The sequence below is a fragment of the Pleurodeles waltl genome, chromosome 4_1 (assembly GCF_031143425.1).
Source record: "Pleurodeles waltl isolate 20211129_DDA chromosome 4_1, aPleWal1.hap1.20221129, whole genome shotgun sequence".
In the NCBI taxonomy this organism is placed as follows: Eukaryota; Metazoa; Chordata; class Amphibia; order Caudata; family Salamandridae; genus Pleurodeles; species Pleurodeles waltl.
In genome coordinates this window covers 211,521,530-211,540,434 of record NC_090442.1, presented here as the reverse complement: position 1 = coordinate 211,540,434, position 18,905 = coordinate 211,521,530, and the positions used below count along the sequence as shown (strand labels likewise).

General features: G+C 48.8%; 1 protein-coding gene across 2 annotated transcripts in view; it reads left to right on the top strand.

Annotated features, from left to right (window-relative positions):
- The window catches only part of DDX11 (DEAD/H-box helicase 11), a 593,235-nt gene that overhangs the window by 125,199 nt on the left and 449,131 nt on the right, over nucleotides 1-18,905 (top strand). The window contains exon 1 of one of the 2 annotated variants that reach the window (XM_069228146.1): nucleotides 16,026-16,113. The exons of the other annotated variant lie outside the window; for it this stretch is intronic. The gene's annotated coding sequence lies outside the window, so the exon portion shown is untranslated. Of the gene's footprint in view, nucleotides 1-16,025; nucleotides 16,114-18,905 lie in introns of those variants that run through there. 2 annotated transcript variants of the gene reach the window in all.

Here is an 18,905-nt window from a genome sequence, read left to right as displayed (position 1 = left end):
CCCTGTTACATAAACATTCACAATTTTTTTCTAGTATACCAGGTAGAACTACGTTAATCCATCACTGTATTAGAACACCGGAGGGCCAAACCATTCGCCTGCGACCCTACCGGATTCCCGAAGCACGAAAGCATCTTATTGAAGAAGAAGTAAAGAAAATGCCAACCTTAAAGGTTAGCTAACCATCCACAAGCCCCTGGTGCTCCCCAGTGGTTCTAGTTCCTAAACCAGATGGGTCAGTTCGGTTTTGTATCGACTTCCGTAAGTTAAATGACATATCTCTCTTTGACACATATCCCATTCCGCGAGTGGATGATGTGCTGGAGAAACTAGGAAGTGCCCGATATATGTCGACCCTGGACTTAATGAAAGGGTACTGGCAAATCCCACTCGCCTCTGCTGACAAAGAGAAGGCAGCTTTTGCAACTCAGTCAGGCCTTTATCAGTTTACTGTCCTTCCCTTTGGCCTTCATGGGGCTCCAGCTACATTTCAACGCTTAATGGATCGACTCTTAAAACCGTTCCAAGCGTTTGCAGCGGCTTACTTAGACGACATTGTAATTTTTAGCAACACCTGGACTGATCATCTACACCATCTCGAGGAGATGTTCTGCACCTTAAATGAGGCTGGCCTTACGGCCAACCCAAAAAAATGTGTCTTAGGAAACACACAAATCGCCTATCTTGGTTACCTTATAGGTAACGGGGTCCTACGACCACAGAAAGATAAAATTGAGGCCATATTACAAGTGCCTGTGCCCAAAACCAAGAAAGAACTGCGATCCTTTTTAGGTTTGGTGGGGTACTATCGCAGGTTCATTCCCCAGTACTCCACGATTGCCGCCCCTCTCACTGACCTCCTAAAAAAACACTACCTCACCAAACTACCCTCATTCACCAACTCTCAACTCCTCAGCTTTAGCCAGCTTAAACGGTCCCTCACGACCGAGCCCGTCCTTAAATGTCCAGACTTTTCTAAGTCCTTCCACTTATATACGGACACTTCCAACGTCGGTCTAGGTGCTGTCCTCACCCAACCCGACAGTGAGCATCACGAACATCCCATAGTGTTCATCAGTAGAAAACTACTTCCCAGGGAGTGTCACTACCCCACTATTGAGAAGGAGTGCCTGGCTATTAAGTGGGCTGTAGAGAATTTACGATATTATCTATTGGGCAGACCTTTCATCCTATATACCGACCATGCCCCGTTGACCTGGTTAGCCTCCCATATGGACACAAATTCTAGGGTATTACGTTGGTTTCTGGAGCTCCAACCTTTTACTTTTCAGGTCCGCCACATTCCAGGTTCCCAGCAGGGCCCTGCCGATTTTCTGTCCCGGTTCCCCGACTCTTCGGTCCTCTACCAGTCCCGATCATGGGATGGGGAGTGTAGACAGGTCTCCTCAACCGCGCCTATCAGCTCCTCAGACTGGCACCTTTCGCACGCCGCAGCCGGGGAAATCGCACATTCCCATGGAAACATGGGAACGCCTACGGACGCGCAGAACCAGGATTTCCGGGTTCCGCTAGTAAATGGGAAGACGGACTCAGGAGTGGGGGGGAAGGAGGAGTTCTCTCCGAGAACGACACCGGAGAAGGAGGAGAAGAAGTCACTGTGTACGGAGGACGAAAAGACTGAAGCAGACGAGGCTCCAGTACACCGCTGGGAACATTCAGGAGAGACCTGTGACCCGGAGAAGAGCACTTTCCGCCACGACCCTGGAGGGTCGTGGCTTAACAAGGTACGGTCCTTGTTACAAGGACACCGAAACCCTGTTTTTTCCTATCGGGCACAAGGGAGAGGAGGCGGAGAGAAGAGGGGAGGGACTGAGGAGGGCATGTCCGAAGGGGGTCACCAGAGAGAGTGTATCTAAGCGAGTGGAAACTTGGGCAGAGCACTGAGAGAGATACTTACCACAAGTGTATCAATCCTCTCACCCCCTCACTACCGGGTCTGTCTATAACCCTTCTCTACCTCTATCTCAAGGATTTTTCCCTCTCCCTGCATGCCTAAATGCTAAACTAGGCCAGAACCCCACAAACCACTTACCTTTGTTTTCGCTCCTGTGTTTTTTTTTTCGGTTCCGCCTGGGAGGTCACGTGAGCCGGCGCCATCCAGGAGACCTAGAAACGACAAAGATCAGAGACGTTATAAAGAAGAAGTCAGCTGGAGTTTTCGCCATCAAACTTTTTTTTTTTTTCTTGTTACCTCATTAATTTTGGTACCTATTGTTTCAACTTCCTAAGAACAATAAACCTTTTCACTCTACATACAGCCCAGAGTCCTCTGTAGCGCCAATCCCCCGCCACATGGAATTTCCCCAACCCACCCAAAAGGAAGGAAAATAAGAAAATGTAACACCCAGACAAGACTGCAAGAAACCAGCAGTGGATTCCTAAAGAGGAAGACCTGTGGAAGAAGGGGACCAAGTCCAGAAGTCACAGAAGAGTCCAGGAGGAGTAGGAGCTACTACCCACCTAGCAGTGGATGCAGGAGTTGGTCGACGGTAATGTGAAGGTCAGCACTGCAGCCCTGGAGTCGGCGAAGAGTTCCTGAGGGATGCAGACAACGTCCCACACTGGAAGAAGGAATTCCACCAAAAAGCCTTGACAAAGGCAAATCTTGCGGTTGGCAAAAAGTGGAGCTGCTGAGGAACAGCAACGCCCGGAGGACTCAACCCAGGAGGGGGAGTCAGATGGGACCCTGAGTGACTCAGAGATTCCACAGGAGCAGAGGCAGCACCCACAGGAGTTCCACAGGAGGGGGGCACAGGAGTCGCAGAAGAGCCCATACAGCACATTGAAGCATGATAAATATCCATGATGGGGAACGCCCGTTGTTAGAAATGGGGTCTCTAGTTGGCAGTCGGTTTGCACCCTGTCCAAGTAGGGACCCTCCCTCTAGTCAGGATAAGGGAGATACCCGCTCAGATAACCCCTGCTCACTCCTGTGGTAGCTTGGCACGAGCAGTCAGGCTTATCTCAGAAGCAATGTGTAAAGCATTTGCACATAACACACAGTAATAAGTGAAAACACTACAAAAGGGCACCACACCAGTTTTAGAAAAATAGCCAATATTTATATATATAAAACAAGACCAAATACGATAAGAATCCAACATACAGTAAGAAAACTATGAATTATGCAAGATTTACTCAAAAATACAGTTCTTTGAAGTCGATAGCTCCACCTGGGACTATCACAGCATCGTGATCAACAAAACCAATAGTTCAGGCTGGCTGCGGCGTCGCGGAACAGCTACTGTGTCGGGAAGACCCACAAACAGTACCTAGGACGTGCGGTGTCTCCCAGGTCACGGTGCAGACAGGATGCCGGGTGGCGACACCGGAGTCGATGATGCTGGCGTCGGTGGATCGGGGCTGCGGTGCGGGGCGGGACAGTGCTTCGTGTACCTCATGAGCGGTGTCCACAGGTCATGGGGCAGGCAGCGGCGCCGGTGTCAGCAGGAGCGGCGGCGGCGGGGATGCCCAGGCTGCGGTGTGAGCAGGCGATGCCAGAGTGCGGGGCCCACAGGTCACGGTGCGAGCAGCAGCTCGGTGAAGCCGTCCGATGATGGCATCTGCGAGACCAGGGTCGCGGTGCGAAGCGGGGCAATGCGCAGTGCAGGCCAGCGGCGTCGTTGGTGGTGTCGCAGTGGTTTCTCCTCTTCAGCAGCACAAAACACATAGGGCCATATGTACGAACACATTTTCTCATAGACACAGAATGGGTAAAACCCTTTGATACATCTGGCCCATAGTTCCCAGTGCTGCAGGTCGAGGAAACTGAAGCCTTTGGTGTCCCTGAGGCGTCCAACAGGAGGCAAGCTCTACTCCAAGCCCTTGGAGAACTTTCTCAAGCAGGACACACAGCAAAGTTCACCCTTTGCACTCTTTTCAGGCAGAAGCAGCAACTGCAGGCCAGTCCAGCAAAGCAACACAACAAAGGGACAGTAGTCCTCCTCCAGCTCTTCAGCTCTTCTCCTTGCAGAGGTTCCTCTTGATTCCAGAAAGATTCTAAAAGTCTGGGGTTTTGGGTCTTCTTCTTATACCCAGTTCTGCCTTTGAAGTTTCCAAACTTCAAAGCAAAGTCTCAAGTATTTGCAAGATCCTTCCTTGTCCAGGCCAGGCCCCAGACACTCGCCAGGGGGTTGGAGACAGCATTGTGTGAGAGCAGGCACAGTCCTTTCAGGTGTGAGTGACCACTCCTCCTCTCCCCTCCAGCACAGATGGCTAATCAAGATATGCAGGCTACACCCCAGCCCCCTTTGTGTCACTGTCTAGAGGAGAGGTGTGAACAGCCCAACTGTCAAACTGACCCAGACGGGGAATCCACAAACAGGCAGAGTCACAGAATGGATTAAGCAAGAAAATGCCTACTTTCTAAAAGTGGCATTTTCAAACGCACAATCTTAAAATCAACTTTACTAAAAGATGTATTTTTAAATTGTGAGCTCAGAGACCCCAAACTCCACATGTCCATCTGCTCCCAAAGGGAATCTACACTTTAATCAGATTTAAAGGTAGCCCCCGTGTTAACCTTTGAGAGGGACAGGCCTTGCAACAGTGAAAAACGAATTTAGCAATATTTCACTGTCAGGACATTTAAAACACATTACTATATGTCCTACCTTAACCATACACTGCACCCTGCCCTTGGGGCTACCTAGGGCCTACCTTAGGGGTGCCTTACATATAAGAAAAGGGAAGGTTTAGTGGGTACACTTGCCAAGTCGAAGTTACAGTCAAAACTGCACACACAGACACTGCAGTGGCAGGTCTGAGACATGATTACAGAACTACTTATGTGGGTGGCAGAACCGGTGCTGTAGAGCCCACTAATAGCATTTGATTTACAGGCCCTGGGCATCTCTAGTGCACTTTACTGGGGGCTTACCAGTAAATCAAATATGCCAGTCATGGATAAATCAATCAACAGTACAATTTCTATAGGGAGCAGTTGAACTTTAGCACTGATTAGCAGTGGTAAAGTGTGCAGAGACAATAAACCAGCAAAAACAGACCTGAAAAAAAGGAGGAAGAAGGTAAAAAGTTTGGGGATAACCCTGCAAAAAGGGCCATTTCCAACACCCGTTACTGAATCTCATGAATAATCCAGATACTGCACAGTGACTGGGGCTTGCCTTAAGTGTCAGGTGTCATAACCCAATAATAAAAGACTCAACACCGACAAACATGATGTCTTTCACATGACATTGGTGGTCATTTTGACACGGAGGTAAAAAACGCCTACCGCCGCGATGACGGCCGCCAAAATACCGTCACCACGGCTACCATTCATCCGCCATATTATGATCACTGCCGGATTTCCGCCACAAGAAGGGCGGAAATCCAGCAGGGATCATGCTGGCGGACAGTGGTAAGCTGGCGCTGCTACCACCAGCACCGCCATGCCAGTAGAACACCGCCAGCAGTATTTTGCTGGCAGTAGCAGCACCCCTTCCCGTTCCCTGCCAGACGGCCTCTTTGCCAGACAAGGTCAGTTGGGTATCCAACAGGGGAGGGGGGTGGGAGCGTGGGGGTGTTGTGTGTGTGTGTCTGAGTGTGTGTGTGAATGCGTCTGTGTGTGTTGTGTAGTTTGCGTGGTTGTATGCATGTATGCAGTGTTAATGAATGGGTGTATGCGTGGTGCGTGTATGCAGGGAGGGGAGTGTGGGGTGAGGGGTGCTGTGACTGATGGGGTTGATGTGTGCGTGTGTGGCCGTGGGGTCAGTGGTGTGGTATGTGCATGTCTGCAGTTGTGCATGTATGGGGGTGGGGAGGGTGTTTGTGGATCGGAGGTGGTGAGGGGGTGTTTGTGGATCGGGGTGGGGGTTAGTGTGTGTATGGGGGGTGAGTTTGGATGGAGGGGGAGAGTGGGGCATCAGGTGAGTGTTGCGGGGGTGGGGGAGCAGCCTACCAGTGACAGGGAAGGAATTCCCTGTCACCAGTAGGGCCTACCGCCGTAGTTTTCGTGGCATTGCTAACGCCTCGGAAACTATGGTGGTAGGCCGGCTCATAATGCCATGGGCGGTATTCTGTCGGCCGCCGGGCTGGAGATAGACATCTCTGGCCCGGCGGCTCATACTGCTATGGCGGTATGAGTGGAGAAGTGGGGGTTGGCTGCAGCCAACCCGCCAATCTCATAAGATGGCAGTATGTACCACTAGCCTGTTGGCGGTACTACAGCCATATTAACCCTGACTGCCAGGGTCATAATGACCCCCATTGTGTCTTGGTCACTGCTGGCTGTAAAAGAAGCTCATAACAGAAAGAGTAGCAGTGAATCATCTCAAAATGACGTGTAACATGTTGTTGACAAGTACGTTGCAGTTTTAAGGCCACACATACCACTGTGACTCCAGCAACAGAATTAAACAGACACCCAGATGTATCAGAAGATTATCTGTTTACAGCATTCCAGAATGGCACAAAACAAAGCTCCATAAGAACTAATTGTTGGTATGCTAATGAACTCAGTCGCGGCTCACGCTAGCTGAAGAGGCTGGGCGGCGAATTAAATGAAGTTAAAAAATAATAAATTTTTAAAAAAACACTTACCTCCTCCGCTGTGCGCCACTCCTTTCTCTGCCCTTTGTCGACTGCAGGCACAGGCTCCTAGTCTACCCAGCCAGGGCGCTCCCAGGCAGACTGGGAGCCTGTGCAGGCTCTCTCAAGCCCAGCAACTTTGTTGCTAGGCTGTCGAGAGCCCTGTGCACATGTGTGTTTGGCCAACCCGAGACGGCCGGCCAAACACACATGCGCTCTGAGGGGGAGTGTACAACACTCCCCCTCAGTGCACGTCATCCCCGTGACCCCGCCCCTTTTAAAAAAACAATCATAAACACATTTTATGATCGTTTTTTGGGAAAAGGTTTGCAGCTGCCGCTGCTGGAGGGGGGTGATGCTCCTCCGCCCTTATGGAGGAGCCGTCCCTGAATGAACTGTCAGTAAAGTGTTCTATTCTCAGAGAAGATGCAGAAGCACCAGAAACACAGGCCCATTGTAGCTGAATTGCACAATGAGAAACCAGATAATCTGGGATCAATCACATCTTCCCTGTGTGAAAGTACTGTGTGATACTAGGCAAGTATTTTATTTAATTGTCTATATTTTTTCTCCATTATCGCACTAGAGCACCTTTGAATGTGTTAATTCAGGAAGCGTGCTGTACAAAAAACTCTTGTGTTTAATAGACTATATTGTTGCTCTATTTATATGAAAAGAAGCAGGCCACACAACTGGGAGTAAGTTGATCCTTGAATCTATAAGCAGTAATAGCACCAGAACATCACATCGCAAAGTCCCAATTAATCTTTTCACCCAACCATCGTCCCGGAATTCACCAACCCACAATGTTCCACGTTTCGACCGAATTCTACCCAGCTGGCATGCCATCTCAACAATGTATTAAGAAATTGGGCCACATATGAGGCACACATAACACCTGACTTGTCTCTGATTTCACTAGTGACTTTGTTGCCAGAGCAGGGGAAGGCATCAATATTTCTAAATTAATGTTTAAAAACTCTGACAATATGCCACTGTAACCTGGGCTTCTTACCGATCCCCAGAGATGGTGGGAGGATGGGATATAAATTTGCCCAATTAGGCCTGGTGCTGGCCAGGTGTTGAATTGGTATTCTTTGGGCCAACATTGTGCAGTCAACACAATGTAAAATGGAAAGCTGACCTCCTGGCGTGGGAGGTGGCTGAAGAATGTAGGCTTAGAAAGATATGCACAGATAAAAATGCAGAGAGGAATTTGGAGATGGGGCTGATGATGAACCAACTGGTAAAGGACAGGGAAGAGATAGAAGACGGCACAGATCCGATATTGCCTATGGCTGATACGGAATCTCCCATGAGATGTCAGCGGGACTTTGATTTCGGGTTTTAGGGGTAACGGGGAATATGACAGACAGTTTGAAAGGAGGGTATCTGCTGCCCCACCTTACCATGGGATGTTCCCCCAGTAGTATGCTACACTGGATATTACACATGAACAAAATACTCCCTTACCCTCACTCTAGTCAGGGTAAGTAACACCAAATCCAAATTATCCGGTGTCCACCGTCTGGTAGCTTGGCACTGAGCAGTCAGGCTTAACTTAGAAGGCAATGTGTAAAGTATTTGTGCAATAAGTCATGCAATAACACACTATGACACCACCAAAATACACCACACAGGTTTAGAAAAATATATAATATTTATATGATTAAATGCAGGTCAAAATGATCAAGATTTGATAAGTACACATAGAAATATCACTTTAGGAAATTATAAAAATAGTCTTAAGTTCTTAAAAGCAACAAGTGTCTCTTGCAAACACCAAGTACCTGGTTTGTGTCTATATTATATGCAAGGGGCCGCAGAGAACGGGGAGGTGTGCATCAGTTTCTCCGGGCGCACACCAACGATGCAGCAACATTTTTCACGTGGCCAGGGCTTTGCGTTGATTTCTGGCGCTTGGACTTGGATCCTCTTTGGGTGACGGGGTATTTGGACGCCCTGGGGACGATGCAGAGAAATCCTGGACATGAAGGATGAAGTCACAGGAGCTGCGTCGATCCGGTGGGTGATGCATGGAAATTTCTGTCGCATGGCAGGTGCTGCGTCGATTCTTCTTGCAGGAAGTTGGGCTGCGTCGTTCCGGCTTGGCTATGCGATGATCCAGTGGCCCGTGCGTCGAAGTTCTGATCGCAACGCTGGCGCTGCGTCGAGCTCCACTCGGGGACCCGGGCTGCGTTATTCCGTTTCAGCGTGCAGTGATTTTCTAACCGCAATGCAGGCTGTGCGTCGTTTCTGGCAGGCTGTGCGTCGAATTTTCACCGCACAAGGAGCTCTTTGCAGAGATGAAGTCTTTTTGGTCCTGACACTTCAAGGAAACTGAGGCAATCTCAATCCAAGCCCTTGGTGAGCACTTCTCAGCAGAGCCAGAGGGCCGCAAAGCAGCAGGGCAACAGCAGGGCAGCAGTCCTTTGCAGAAAAGCAGTCAGTGAGTCCTTTGGGCAGTTAGGCAGCTTCTCTTGGCAGGTTGCAGGTTCTGGTGCAGAGTTTCTTTCCCAGGAAGTGTCTGGTTGCGGAGGGCCAGCATGTAACTGACTACATCCTGGGGAGGTTTCTTGGGAGCTTTCTCCCATCCCTCCTTTACTAGGCTTAGTGGCCCCCTGACAGGGTAACCATAGAGAAGTTCGAAGGGGCTGATCCCCATGCCTTTCTGGGGCACCTCCCTATAAGCAAAGACAAGGCATGGCAATAGGAAGTCCCACTTACGCCTCATGGCCTCAGGCAGGCCAGTGATCATGCCTTTCAGGGTCTTGTTGAACCTTTCAACAAGCCCATTGGTTTGAGGATGGTAAGGGGTGGTAAACCGGTAGGTTACCCCACACTCATCCCACATGGATTTCATGTAAGCTGACATGAAGTTTGTGCCTCTGTCAGACACAACCTCCTTTGGGGACCCCACATGGGTAAATATTCCCATAAGAACTCTGCTCACCACCGGTGCAATCACTGTCCTTGGAGGGATTGCCTCTGGATAGTGGGTGGCATGTTCCACCAAAACCAGGATAAACCTGTTGACTAGGGCAGTTTGGGGGCCAAGGGACCAATGACGTTGATGCCCACCCTTTCAAAGGGGGTGCCAACGACAGAGAGTAGATCAGGGGGGCCTTGAGCCTTTTCCCTGTCTTCCCACTAGCCTGGCAGGTTGGGCAGAACCTACAGAAAGCATCTGAGGGTACCCGCAGACAAGGCCAATGAAAGTTGGGGCCAAGCCTGGCAAAGGTCTTGCTTTGCCCCAAATGTCCTGCTAGGAGGATGTCATGAGCCAGGCCCAGTAGGAAGGCCCGGTAGCACTGGGGGCCACCAGCACTTGTGGTGCCCCAACGGCCGGTACCTTAGGTTCACTGTAGAGGTGATCATTCTCCTAATATGTGGTGATCGCCAGAGGCTTCACTTGCTGTTTGGGCTGAGGCCTTTTGCCTCAGACCCTCAAGAGTGGGGCACTCCTTCTGCGCTCTGCAGAATTCCTCCCTGGTTGGCTTACCCTCCACTTGCCAGCCAGCAAGCTCAGGCAGGTTACCCAGGATGGTAATATCCTCCCCAGTTGGCTCAGGGGCCTCCTCTTCTGGGACTCCGTCAACCACCCCAGGAATATCTTGGGTCAGTTTCCCACACCCTTGTCCGTCCTCTGTGCAGCTGTCTGGGCCATTGTTCCAGGCTCCAGACGCCCTTAACTCCCCTACCGGGCAGCCATTGACCATGTGGTCATCCAGACCCACTCAGTCAAATCTAACATCACCAGGTGGGATGTGAGCTCTACCTCCTTCCAGGCAGTGTGCTCAAGATCAATGCCTTACAGACAATCTACAGGCATGGCAGGACTCACAGCTACTTTTAGAGTACCATAGACCCCAACTCACTCAAAGCGAAATAGAGCAACTGGTAGGTGGCTCTCCCGATTGTCGGCGACTATGACCTGGTGGAATGTATGAGGGATGGCCTGCTCTGCTGACGCCAGCTGACCCCTGACAGTAGTCACACTGGCTTCTGTGTCACGCAGAGCCTCTACCCTTTGCCCATCAATGGTGACCGATTGCCTATACTTGGAAGTATTGGCAGGAATGTGGGCTTTTGGCACCAATTCCTTATCTCCCAGGGATACTAGAGGCTCCTCTATCTGCTCCGCAGAGCTTTCCCCCCGGGCGCTATACTAGCCAACCCAGGTGTCTGCCCTCCAGTGGGGGGCTGTGCCCTCTTGGGACACTGGGAGTCGCCCTTATAGTGTCTACACTTGAAGCATTCTAAGCATTTGGAGATAAACTTCCCTTTCTTCTTGTCAAAATACCCTGGCTTCCTGTCAGATTCAGTTTGGGACTGGTTACCACCCCGCCTTGGGGAATGTTTTTGGGGCCTTTTGAGAAATCCTTATTTTTAAGTCCCCCCCCCCTCTTTCTTCTGATGGGAACCCTGACCACCTTTGTGGGTGTCCCCCCCAGGTACCGTCTTGGACACTCTGGTGCTAACCCAGAGATCCCCCTCCTCAGCAAGCTTTCTAGGATCAGTCAGCTTACCGTCAAATAGGTGCTGGCGCAACTCTGTAAAGCAAACACTGAACATATGCTCTTTCATCTACTTTACTGCCCCGCACCCATCCATTCAGTGCCTTACTGGAGTAATCAAAAAAGTCTACCCAGTTCTGTGTGGAGCGTTTGGTGCTGTCCCTGAACTGCTGACGGTACTTCTCAGGTATCAGCCCAAACTTGGTAATTAAAGCAGTTTTCATGGGTGCGTATATGTTTTGATCCTTTGGATCCAATGCAAGGAGTGTGTCCCTCCCCACTACTGGTACATACCACCACAAGTCCACCCCCCATTGCTCTTCAGAGACCCCATAAGCCCTTAGTGCAACTTCATAAGCAGCCAACTACTTATCAATGTCATCTCCCCCCACATAACATGGCACTAAATTTTTGGGTATATGAACCTTCCTTTCCCCAGCAGGTCCTGCATGTATGCTGCCACCATCACTGCTGGACTCAGACTGCCTCACCTTGATGTCCAGCTCTTTGAGACTCAGTTCATGAGCCAGAAGAATCTTCTTCTCAGCCAAAGCCCTTTTAGCTTCAACTTGTTTGGCTTTTCTTTCCTCTGCCTCCATGTTTAACTTTGCCATTTGCAGTTGAAATTCTCTGTCCTCCCTCCTTTCCTCTGTGGTCAGGCCATGACTAGAGACACTGCTCCCTAGTTTAGCAGGGGGCACAATTTCAGGGGTAACATCCCCCACTCAGCCTCTGGGTCCTCCTCCTCAACATTCTCATCTGAATGGGCTTCTGCCTAGGCCCTCAGCGCCTTTTGGTATTCCTCCTTTCTTGAGGCACCCTGGTTAGGTACTCCCATCCCCTTGCAGAACCCCTTCAGCTGGCTAACAGTGTGTGTCTCCAGCTTGGCTAAGTCAAAATCTTCAGCTCCTGTTTGAGACCCAGCCTGAGACATGTTGAATGAGAATTTAGTTAAAAATGTCAGGCAGAAAGCGAAATTCGCAGCAAAGGATAAAAAATCAAGTTGACATTCAACTGTGGGTAGGTAGTGTACACGTAGCTATTGTATGTCACAGCACAAATACAAGTCCTATCCTCATCGCTGATAACCAATGTTAGAAATGGAGTCTTCGTTTGGCAGTCAGGTTACCCCCTGTCCAAACAAGGACCCTCACTCTAGTCAGGGTAAGTCACACACAATCCAAATTATCCTGTGCCCACCCTTTGGTAGCTTGGCACCAAGCAGTCAGGCTTAACTTAGAAGGCAATGTGTAAAGTATTTGTGCAATAAGTCATGCAATAACACAGTATGCCACCACCAAAATACAACACACAGGTTTAGAAAAATCTATATTTATATGATTAAATGCAAGTCAAAATGATCAAGATTTGATAAGTACACGTAGAAATATCACTTTAGGAAATGATAAAAATAGTCTTAAGTTCTTAAAAGCAACAAGTTTCTCTTGCAAACACCATGTACCTGGTTTGTGTCTAAATTATCTGCAAGGGGCCGCAGAGGAGGAGATGCGTGGAAAATGGGGAGATATGTGTCGGTTTCTCCAGGTGCACACAGACGATGCGTCAATATTTTTCATGTGGCCATGGCCTTGCGTCGATTTCTGGTATGCGGACTTGGATCCTCTTCTGGTTGAGGGGTATTTGGACGCCCCAGGGACGATGCAGAGAAATCCTGGGCGTGCAGAGCAAAGTCACAGGAGCTGCGTCGATCCGGTGAGTGATGCGGGGAAATTTCGGTCACACGGCAGGCGCTGTGTCAATTCTTCTTGCAGGAAGTTGGGCTGCGTCGTTCCAGCTTGGCTATGCATCAATACAGTGGTCTATGCATCGAAGTTACAGTTGCAATGCTGGGGCTGCATTAATCTCCAAGCGGGGAGTTGGGCTGCGTCGTTCCGGTTCGGCGCACGTTGATTTTCTGACCGCGATGCAGACTGTGCGTCATTTCTGGCAGGATGTGCGTCTAAGTGCAGCACAAGGAGTTCTTTGCAGAGATTAAGGGCCTCATTACGACCCTGGCGGCCAGTGGTAAGCCAGCTAATGACTGTGGCGTAATAGCCATGGCCATACCGCCAGCCCCTCCACTAAACCCAGGGCAGTGGTGCAAGCACCGCTGCCCTGGGGATTATGGGTCCCCGACCGCCAGCCTGGCCACGGCGGTAAACACCACCATGGAAAGGCTGGCGGTACGGGGGACTTGGGGTGCCCCGGGGGCCCCTGCACTGCCCATGCACTTGCATGACTAAGAGAGCGTTTCATCGGTAAGAAGGCCTGCATCAAAGCCCGAGTGGATGATGCAGGGTTGTAGTCCGGGAAAGCGCCCAGTTCGGTGTTCTTATATATCACCGGGCGGCGCTCTCGGGCCAGTCAAAGAACCGCATCCCTATCGCGATAATTCAGTAGCCGGATAATAATGGGGCGTGGAGGTGTCCCAGGAGGATGCCGGGGCCCCAGCGACCTATGCCCCCTCTCCACCACTAACAAACGATACAGCTGACCAGGAAAAAGTTTGCAAAGCATACCTTCCATAAAATCCTCTATCCTGCCCATATCCGCAGACTCCGGGAGGCCAATCAGTCTGATATTATTGCGGAGTGAGCGAGCCTCTAAATCTTCATTTTTAGCGCGTATTACTTCCAACACTCTCTCCATACGCAGCAATTGTTCTCGCAGTCCGGAAGTACGCGCCTCCAATTGATCAATACGGGAGTCATGATCATCCACTCGGACTTTGATGCGGTCCAACTGCTCAGTTAAATGGTCAAGCTTCCCATCGATTCCTGACAGGCTATTCTTCAGATCTAGAAACATTGCTTTGACCGACACGTCCAGCGACCCCTCCTCCACACCTTCTCCTGAGGCAGAGAAGTAAGTACCGCCACCAGGCCTCCGGGCCCAACAGTTTCCAAAGGGCCTGGCCCCACGAGGCCACACAGCCCGCCAATCCACACAGCAACTAGCCCACCTCAGGGGCTTAGGGCCAAGGTTGCAGGAGTCACGGGGGAGCCGCGGTCCGGCCTGACTGCCGATCGGCCCCTCCGGGAGAGCCCCCTCCTCCAGTAAGCAGCTCCAAGAGGCAGCTGCGCCCCCCGCATCCCCCAACCAATCGGCGCATCCACAAGGCCGACAGGCCCAGGGATCCCTGAAGCACCGGCCCCACAGGGCCGCAGCGCATGCTGAGTCGCACAGCGCCCAGCCCCGCCTCAGGAGCCTGGGGCAGCAGTCTACGGGAGCCGCGGGGGCCGCAGTCCAACCCGACCGCTGATCCGGCCCTCCGCAGAACTCCCTTCTCCCAACAAGCTGCGGTGACGCCGCGGCGAAGCCACTCTCTGCCCCCAGCAGTCCGACACGGGCCGGAAGCCCGCATCGTCCGCGGGCGTTCAGTTCGGTGTGGCCCAGGCCCTCTGTTGCCGCCGCCCGTGTCCGCCTCTCTGCAGCCGCAGCCGGGTCTACGCCACAGCAGCAAAAAGCACCCCGGTTTCCAAGGTGCCGCCAGCCAGAAAACCACAAGAAAGCCCGTCCTAACAGGATAAATACAGAAGAAAGGCCCTAGGCCCAGCAGAGGCTCACGAGGTGCCGGCCATCTTGCTGGCAGGCTAGCTCCGCCCCCAGGGTTAAATGGTTGTTGGCTGAAGCAGGTATTGATGTTTCCTTCTTTGGGGCACATTCTGTGAGAGATGCTATGGCCTCTCAGACTTTTGGAGCTGGTTCTCGTTTGGAAGACATTATGAATGCTGCAGATTGGTCTTCTGATAGTACATTTAAGGTGTTTTATCATAAACCTATTGTAGATATAGCTTCGGTTTAGTGGATCAGCTTTGAACTAGCATAATCCGAAGCCTCCGTTCCTGATATAGAATAAAAAATATCTAGCCATTGCGTCAAGAATTTTCAATTCTATTAACGACACTGAGGCGAAGATTATCCCACTCTTATTATTTCCATATTTAAGGAATAGGTTTGGTATTTATTTCATCCTTGAAGTTATCAACATTGGTGATGCATATTTGATATCTGTGTCTAATATGATTTCCCTGCTTTTTTTACACATTCTGTATGAGATATTAGCGGTCTGTTATTTCTCTACTAGGTTCTGATAAAAAAGGTGCAAAAGGATTCCATGTTTCAGTGACCAGAGCGTTTGGACAGTAACCAGTTGGATTCCAAGGCGAAGATCCTGGTTGGATTGAACATTTAAGTCTTACTCAGGTTGTCTTGTTTTGTTATGGCAAAGAAAGAGGAAGGACTAAGGACACAAGGACATTTATAGGGACTGTAGACCAGAGATTGGTCAGATTGGACTTCTGGGAATGTTGTGTTATGTCGTTTTTTGGTTATTTAAACGTTTATTGGCTGCTGTATTCTTTCAGTAAAGAAAGAGGAAGCATAATCCTTGCCTCCTTGTTCTTAATAGAATTGAAAATTCTTGACAAGATAGCTAGAAAATGTTTTATTATACTGTAATTGCGACTGGAATGTTCGTTGCTCTGCAGCACTATTGCACTTGTGTAATGCTAAAAATACAATAGATTAAAATAAACAAGGGACATTATATTTTTCTATGCTGTTCGTAGCATGCTTTACATGGCATATGTTTTCATGGCTCAGCTAGAGTGGAACTCCCAGAGCCAACACAGACCCTTCGCTCTGTTCTTCATTTTCATAAATTGGCTCACCCACCATCACTCATCCCACAGCTACAGTTATTTCATGTCACTGTTTCACCAGCGTCAGTTGATCCGACTGACATTGACAGACCACGTCCCTCGAACCCAAAAGCAGCAGTATACACTTGCAGCGTTCTGAAATGAGTTGCTACTGCCTTGAAAGGGTGGAGTTAACGATGGTAACAAACCCCAGCGGAACATAAAAGTGCTTTCGATTTCGGTATGTTTGTCACGTGATCCTCGTGTCGTCACTTGTTAATGGTCATTTGATTGGCGTAGGTTGCTGTGACAGGGCGGTCTTTTTGTTTACATCACCAAGCTTCGAAGTAATCGGCGCCGAACTGAATGTACGTGGGGAGATACCAATCGTCAGACGCTAGGTAGGTGTATTTTTTACTTATTCTGCCGGAAGGTGAGGTACAGATGCCAGGCTTCTGATGGCGCTACTTAATGTTTGAAAGAGCGTGAAATATTTCGTGCAAGTACTCCATATTAGTTACATAGGGAGAACACATGTTGCTTTTTTTTTTTTTAACTTCCCGAAAGTTTTGGAGCGTTTGACATGAGCACCAGTTACAATTAGTTAAAGGCATGTTCATGTTCGTTTTTTTAAGGAACTGGGAGATTAATTGACTTTGTTGAGCAGACGCCGAGACTCGAGCATGGCTCCCCAGTACCAGAGTGGGCTGTTCTGGCCGTCCCCTGTATGAATGTGACAGAGGTGAAATTGGCAGATATATAGTATTGTGTGTGTAAAGGTGAGAGAGAGTCGTGCCAGTAGCAGGTGTAACATTCTTCTGTAAGTGGGAGGGGGTATGTCATGAAGTGGCCGTTGAGTTTCTTGGATGCCCATAGATGAAGTAGTTAAATTATAGGTTAAAAAAATGCGGATGACTGTATTCGTACCATAAGCCTCGTGCTTCTAAGACTAAGTAGTATTTAGTCTGTTCTTGTAATTCTTGTTTTGGGGTGGGAGGCATGGTATAAGCAGATGTGTAATATTTCTTACATACGTGTACAATAAATCTTATAGGCAAGGTTAGGATAGGGTGACCACATTTTATTGTAAGACCAGAGGCTCATATTATGCTTCTCAAATATTGCCGAATTTAACAGCAGCAGTCAAGAAAAAAAATCGAAAGCAACAACTCCTAGGAGGCTATAACAGGAAACAGCCAATGGGAGTGAATAGAACAATGCAACATAACAGTATTCGTAATATATTGACGCTTGACTGTGAACAGCTCCTTTTTTTCTTGCTGCTTGCAGTCAAGATAAGTACATTTCCCCATATGTATATACTATTTTACTGCACATGGTCTTCTATTTTGTGTGCTTGTGCTTATTTGAGGAAAAGTATTGCTGTTCTTTTGAATGCTCATTTGCGCTTTGATTCGCGCGCAGCACATTTTGTAACAACAGTCTTTCTGCTGTTAATCGCTCGTGCTTACTTTTCCTGTCAGACGGCGCCTCTCCATGTTACTCACGTTCGTATATACCTTTTCCAGCTGCATTTTTCTACCTCTGATACTATCTTTCGTGCTTGGCTCTGCTCCCTTCACTGTCCCTTTCTCTCCGTCAGGCCTGTAACCACTCCCCTGAGGCGGGGTTTTTTCCTCCCTTGCCTAATGGGCCTCACATTAGTTCCTTTCCCTTTGTCCCCTCCCCCTGGGAGGGCCCTTCGCTATATTCACACACCCCTTTCCATTTAACCCCTTTTTTGCCAATTTATTTTAACTTTTGCTAGCACCTTTTTATTTATCATGGAGGTTGATAGTTCTCCAACTTCACAGGATGATAGGAAGGGGAATCTTCTAAAAATAATTTGAATTATTTTATTCAAAACTCTGTACATCAAGCAGTTTCTGCTTCCATGGGAAAAATGACAAAAATATTGAAATTTCCATGACGCAGTTAATGTCCAAATCGTTTTCGGCCCATCCTGCAACGGAAAGCAGGAGAAGGAAATTACCAAATCCTAAGAAGGTGCAATCTGTCCCTACCAAAAAGAACGCACTTGTGACCAGTGAGATTTGCTCAGATAAGGATGAGGACTTGGTTCCTCCCAGGCCCTACTAAGGAGGGGTCTAAAAAGTCACCTTCTAAGTGTAAAGAAAAACGTAATCATACTAATGTTAAACCCACTAAATTGGTGATATCTCAAATTTTGGACACTGACGATGATTTGGCAAACAATAACACGGACGATGATCGGGACTCTCCTGATGTTTCTGTTTTTTTTTTTTTTTCTCCGGTTAAAAAATCTAAGACAGATATACAAGATTCCTTTGCTGAAAATATAATTTTTGATTCCTTGGATTGCCCTATGGTGGACCCTTCTCTATTACATCATCCAAATTCCACTGAATGGTCCCCTTTGGACCATGTTGCAGAGTATATCACTGTCAGATTAAGGTCCCCTCTGGACAAGCAGACCAGGGCAAAACTGAAATCTGAATGCTTAGATCTTTCCTCCCCTCTAATATCCCAGCCACTCCCACCATTGACCCTACACTACTTACATTTTTCACAAAGTTTGGCAAGGACCCTAGAAAAAGGGTAGACAAAGCCTGGTCCACATGTCAGGATAAATTACTAGACATTGTTGGTCCCCTTGCCCGTATTTTCGACATGGTGGAGTCAGCTAAATCTGAGAATGAGACTTTAGATCTGGAAGAACTTTCACTCTGGATCCAAGGAGCTTTCTCTCTCCTCGGAAATGCAAACGCAGCATTAACCCACAAATGCAAGAAAGGTATTCTCTTAAAACTTGATCCAAAACTAGCAAGTCTGGCTCCCTTAGACCTCCAAAGTGGAAGGTTTACTTTTCGAGATTCCTTTATCAAGGAATTAAGTAAATATACATAACCGCCTTCACTTCCATAGACAAAGCCCAACAATCTTTGAAGAAAATCTTCTTCAAAGTTTTTAGAAGAGCCTGTAGAGGCAGGAATCGCTCTACTGGCTGCAATTATTGGAATCAAGGCTACAGAGGTCCTTCTTCTTCAGCAAAACTGGTTACTACCAGGGCTTCAAACCACAATTCTACCCTCAGAGAACCAGGGGTTTCAGAGGTCGAAGGATTAAGAACTCAAGAGCCACCTTTCAATAAGGTAATCCTGCCTCTTCCTTCTATTCCAGTTGTGGGTTGCCGCTTACATTTTCTACAAAA